Source organism: Ursus arctos, unplaced genomic scaffold (genome assembly GCF_023065955.2).
Source record: "Ursus arctos isolate Adak ecotype North America unplaced genomic scaffold, UrsArc2.0 scaffold_23, whole genome shotgun sequence".
In the NCBI taxonomy this organism is placed as follows: Eukaryota; Metazoa; Chordata; class Mammalia; order Carnivora; family Ursidae; genus Ursus; species Ursus arctos.
In genome coordinates, this window is record NW_026622908.1 from 39,979,735 (window position 1) to 39,985,936 (window position 6,202).

Below are 6,202 nucleotides of genomic sequence, written 5' to 3' on the forward strand. Positions count from 1 at the left end.
AGTGGGTATGCCAGACTCATGTCTGGAGCAACGTCTGGTACTCTGGGAGGTCGTTCGTGTGGGGTCTGGAAACACGCATATCTTTTGGATAAGGATCTGCAATGTAGTTATAAAATGTTTCTGATGTCTGCGACGTGTGTGCGTGTGTGTGTGTGTGTGTGTGTGTGTGTGCGCCGACACGAATGACCATAATCAGCTCGTGTGAGTTGGTTCTTTGTCTCCAAATGGAGGCACTCCAGATAGGCTTTCCCTCCATCATGACATTGCCCTTCTGCCATGGTCTAGGCCAGACGATGAGCCCTTGGCTACGGCTCCGAAGTCTGTAAAAAAGAGTGTCCTTGGGAGTCTCCTTTTTGTGGCCTGCGTCGAGCCAGGCACATCGTTCCTGGTTCTGCTCGTTGGACCGAGCCAGGACGGCCCCCCTGACTAGGGATCGGCCACTAGCAGGGTGATACGCTGCAGTCTTCCAGCGGCCTGCCTTGCCTACAAGGATGCTGTTGCTCTCAGTGAAACACGCCAAGTCCCTTTCCGCTTTAGACAGTTGGTGCCCGTGGGCTCCCCAGAGGCTGGCAGTGGGGGTGGCGCTGGCCGCACCTCAGTGCCAGTGGGCAAAGGGCCCAGCATGGGGGAAGCCACATCCTCCTGTAAATTGGAAAGGCCCTTAACATGAGGGTTAGCCCTTTCCTGAAGGGCCCAGTGGGCTGCAGAGGCCGTGCCACGCCTCTGCTGGGTTGAGTCTCTGACCCAAAGCAGGATAGCACCCGTGCGTGAAGCAGTACGAACTGCGAGCACGTTAACGCCTCTGTGAAAGGGCCCAGTAGGCTGCCAAGATTTGGTGCTCGCGTGGTGCATACCAGGCTGCTGTCTAGGGCAGACGGTTGGTCCAGAACCCATGGGCAACCCAGTGGGTATAATCAGGTGTTGCCAGGAATTCAACTCCAAAGTCTGAGCTCAGAGGGACTAATGGCAGGGCCTGTGGTAAGGCAGCCGACTAAGGTTCTCCCCGACGGAAAGAGGCTGATTTGCTTGCAAGGCCATCAATGGGCCTACGTAGAATGGACATGTGTGGAATGTGTGGTGCCCCAAAGGTGAAGAGGCCTCACGCGTGTTGTGCTTGCTTAAGCAGGAGGCTCGACAGTGTGGTCTTCCCGAGTGGCATTCTCCGAGCGCCCCCGTGGTAGAAGGTCATCTGTATGATGTCGAAGGTGGCAGTGGATTAGTGAGAGTGGATTTGGGTCTTGTCTGCAGAGGCTATGGCGACGGAGGGCTATTCAGATCCCCTTGGGCAGCCGAGGAAAGGGATACTGGGTGGCCTCAAAAGTGAAAGCAAATGGAGACTGCGAGTCTTCGGTAACTGGAACCCGATAAATCATGTTGGCTACAGCTAGGACAGCAGAGAGAGGCCCTGCACCTTTGCGTACCAGCTGTTATTTCTACAACACTGGGAAGGGGGCCTTAATGGCAGGAGCCTGTGCGTTTAAGGTTGGATAGTCAATTCTGAGTCTCCATTCAGTGGCGGTCGGTTTTAACAGTGTCCAGGGCTCTTAAAGGGTGAGATGGTAGGCCTGATGACCCCAGGGTCAAGCATATCTCTAATGAAGGGCCAAAGGCCTTCTGTACTTTGCTTCAGCCAATACTTTGGTGTATTTGACATTTTCACTAGACGAGGCAGCTGGACGGGTTCTCATTGGGCAGCTTCCAAGAGAAAGGCCAGGACTTTGGGTTTATTCCCAGACATGTCACTGAGTGAGGGCCTTTGTACCTCTCATGGGAAGAAAGAGAGCTAGGGGGCCACCACCGCTGGCATCTGTTCTAGAAATATGGTGCCAGTAGACACATGTAGATTAATATTCACTCCCTTCATAGTTTGACCTGCTGTGCCTTGTAGACGGTAAGAAGTTTGCTTGGGGAATTGAGAAGGGTTATTTGGAATTATCATGACTTGAGCTCCTATGGCTAATAGGACCACCAGAGTTGTAAATGGGTGTTTGCCCCTAGGAGTGGGGCAAGCTCCAGGAGGCCACTGAGTTCCTAGGGGTAATGTTCTGGGGAACTGCTAAGCCACAGTTGGGGACGTTTATTGGGACAGAGGGGACCTTGAGACCTTGGGCCATTGAAATTGGGTTCTGTAGTGAGGTAACTGTTTGTTTTAAGGGGAAGAATTTGCACCAGGGCCGTCCAGATATAAGATCATTAGAAACACCAATAAGGCACTCTGCTGTTTAGAATCATCTTAAGTGATTAAGATGCTTCCCAATAGGGTAAGCATGGGGTTCTGGGACCAGGAAGTGGGAAGGGTATTCTACAAGGAGCGTTGCAAGACCTGGCACCCAAGGGCTGGCATTGGGGTTGTGGGCTCCCTGTGTGTGCACTGTAAACTCTGGGAGTTTGTGTGTTTCCTTCACGGCAGACCACATGTATATTCCCTCCAAGACTGCTGAATGGAATAGGAGGCCCTATGAAGTGAAAGAGCCCAGACTTGTAATTGCAGGGGGAGGAGGGGTCCCTGTAAGAAGAATCCTCTGGATTTGGGGTTGATTTGTGGGGTCTCTTTAGAATTAGATGTAAAATCCAGATCAGCTGGGTTGCTATGTTCCAAAAAATGAGAAGCCCACTGGAGCGTACCAATCTTATGGAGTAGGCGTTGGGCCTCCCTAGTGTCTTCCATTGGCTTTGAGCCTTTGCAGTGACAACCACGACAAAGGGGTGGGCGGTGTACATTTTGTGGGGAGCATGGTAACTTCCTTGGGTGTTTTAGATACCGGCACCAGGTGTTCAAGCCATTCATAGCTCGGGCCATGAGCTCTTGTGCCACCATGCCCCGGAAGTGGGACTGGTATTATCCCATAGGGCTGGGGTGGGGACTGAGGTGTGACAGCAGCAAGGTCTATAGCAACGGAGGGACTTCAGACCCAGTCTGCACTCGCCTTTGTGAGGAGCCATGCCTTCCCCAACCAGGGTGTCCCTACCATACTGGTCAGGACTCTGAGTCCTCGTGTAGCCCACCCACACAGCAGTCAGGGAAGAGGGGTCTTCCTCTTCTCCTTCTAAGGGTACTGCCTGGCACCTTTATATGGCAGCCCACGCTTGGACGCGGGTTGCTACTCACATGTCCCACCCGTGAACTAATGCAACAAGACCTTGAGAAAAATCATAGTTAATTTACCTAATAGTTGGCTCTGCTTAGAGTTGTGAAATACACTCAAAGTCTATTCTCTGCTGGGGGAATTCGCCCTCTGTGGGCATGAGCAAGCAGAAGACGTATCTACCACCAGGCTCTGAACTGAGTTCAGGGCATTCTCCCCTTTCCTTTAAGTATAATGCATGTTCATAGCCAGAGAGTTTTATTGACCCGTCCTGTAGAATCCCAGAAGTCTAACAGCATTCCTTCTTTTCTCCCTCTTTCTTGTGTCTTCAGTCCAGGCTGGCAATGTTTCTTCTAGCATAACACTCTTTAAAAATGTGTTGATGGGGCGCCTGGGTGGCACAGCGGTTAAGTGTCTGCCTTCGGCTCAGGGCGTGATCCCAGCGTTATGGGATGGAGCCCCACATCAGGCTCTTCCGCTGTGAGCCTGCTTCTTCTTCTCCCACTCCCCCTGCTTGTGTTCCCTCTCTCGCTGACTGTCTCTATCTCTGTCGAATAAATAAATAAATAAATAATCTTAAAAAAAAAAAAAAATAAATAAATAAATAAAAATGTGTTGGCCTCCCATGCAATTTGCAGGAGCCCAAGCCATTTGACAACCCGTCCTACCCAGATCTTTCCCTGTTAGCCATATCTCCCCCCCCGCCGACTTCTGCAGTGATGGTGATTGATTTTATGGGTCACACTTAAAATCACTTTAGCAAATGGTGGCCCAGCCACACTTCTGATGTTCTTTCCAGAACATTCTTTCTCATTTTTTGCCATATGTGTATGCTAAGAATTTTCCAAGTAGTCAAGTTCTGGTTACTGTTGGCTTACTACTTCTTCTATGTATCTCTCTCTTCCTTTCTTCTCACTCTAAGAAGCAAATAGGAGCCAGGTCACACCTTCAACACTTTGCCTAGAAACCTCCTCAGTTAGGGGCACCTGGGTGGTGCAGTGGTTAAGCGTCTGCTTCAGCTCAGGGCGTGATCCCAGCGTTCTGGGATCGAGCCCTACATCGAGCCCCACATCGGGCTTCTCTGCTGGGAGCCTGCTTCTTCCTCTCCCACTCCCCCTGCTTGTGCTCCCTCTCTCACTGGCTGTCTCACTCTGTCAAATAAATAAATAAAATCTTTAAAAAAAAAAAAAAGAAATCTCCTCAGTTAAATATTCAAGTTCATCACTTACTAGTCCTACTTTTCACAGAACACTTGAATACGATACAATCAAATTCATTACTATTTTATAACACAGGTGTTATTTCTCCTCCAATTTCCAGTAACACGTTCTGTCCATCTAAAACCTCATCAGAAGCATCTTTAACGGTCATGTGTCTACTGATACTCTATTCATGATGGTGTATGTCTTCTCTAAGATCAAAAAAACTTTCTCGAAAGCTCTCTCTCTTTTTCTTCCTGATGTCTCAAAAGGACTGCCTTTAACATACATATTTCTACCAACAGGGTCTTCAGGGCAATCTAGGCATTTTCTAGCATGTACTCCAAAACCTTTCCAGCGTCTACCCATTACTAGGTTTTAAGGCCACTTACTTCTATGTTTTTAGGTATTTGTTCCCGAGAGGTAGGACCCCATATAACAGTACCCAAACCTGTACCAGTACCCAGGACAAAGAACAGTAGGGATAGAAGTTACACATAACCCAACAACACAGGCCCCCACTGACTAAGTCTGAATTAGCTACTGTCACAGCTAAGTGTCAAAATGCTGCATCAACGACACGATGCCATTTCTCCAGGAGACCAACGAGAACCCGGACGCCAAATTGGTCACACTAGATCTCTGTCAAGACCAAAGGGCAGTGATTCATCCTGACTAGAGTCAACCCAGACTCTGGCTAAGTATTTCTCTTCAATGCCTTTACAACTCAGCTAGAGGAAATGTTCAAAGGCCCAGAGGAGCACTTGATGCACCAGCATAAACTTATTCACAACACCTCATTGAGCCACAGAAGACATGTGGTGTGAAGAAAAGGCATGGCAGTGGGTTCATGACCACCAGATCCCCTTGTTGAAATTCACACTCTGCCACGCAAAAGCTGCCACGATCGTCGAGCAGTGGGTTGGCTTTGTTCAATTTAAAGGACACTGAGGAGCCAGCTAGGAGATGATAGTATGCAAAAACTGGAAATTATTTCCAAATTGAATTACATCCTCTAAATCGATAACCACTGTATGGTTCTTCATTCCCCAGAGGTAGAATAAATAGTTCTGGGAACAAAATGGTACAAGTTGAAAAAGACCCATTTACCAAACCCCTAGTACTGCACTTGGGGATTTTGTTCCCTTGGTCCCCACAAATCAGGTTATGCATATGAGCATGGAAGTCCTGGTATCCAGAATGGGAACATTTCCACCGGGAAACACAGGAAGAGCATCATATATTAAATTATGCCTACCCCACTGCCACGTCCATTTCCTGGGCTAAGAGGCCAGAAGTCAAAGAAAGGAATCATCAACTGATTAATAAACCCTCAACATCAGCAGGAGGTACAGCTGATCTTTCTAGAATGCCTACATATTCTTTTCCTCCAGAGTTGTTCCATTGTGGTGTGTCTCGTGGTACCTCTCTGCCCAACTTTGATGGTAAAGGGACATGGGAACTTGCCAGCCCCTGGAAAGAGCATGGTGTGTAGAAAGTCTGACCTCTCAAAGATTAGGCCACTGCTCCTGGTATGACTCGCAGGCCAGGACTGTAAGGAGTACCTAGAATACGTTATAGCAGAGAGAGAGAGAAATAACACTCACAGACCTGAGATTAGCTGTATTGATGGGATCTGTAGTTCACAGACTAATTTCCTTTTGTAAGTTTTCCCTGAAGTTATTCCATGGTGATCGAATTTATTACATAAATCATATGCATTGACCCAGCACAAGAGATAGACTGTGTGGGTAGTTACGGTACATCACCTAGATACCCCCACCCGTGGGGAGTTTGGGCAGGTGATGACTCATGGCGGGATTCAGCCCCTGGAATTGCCCTCGGTCAAAGGAAGGTGTATTGTTCAACGTTACACCCCAGGGGCACTGCCTGCATCCAATAATCAGCAATGTGGGG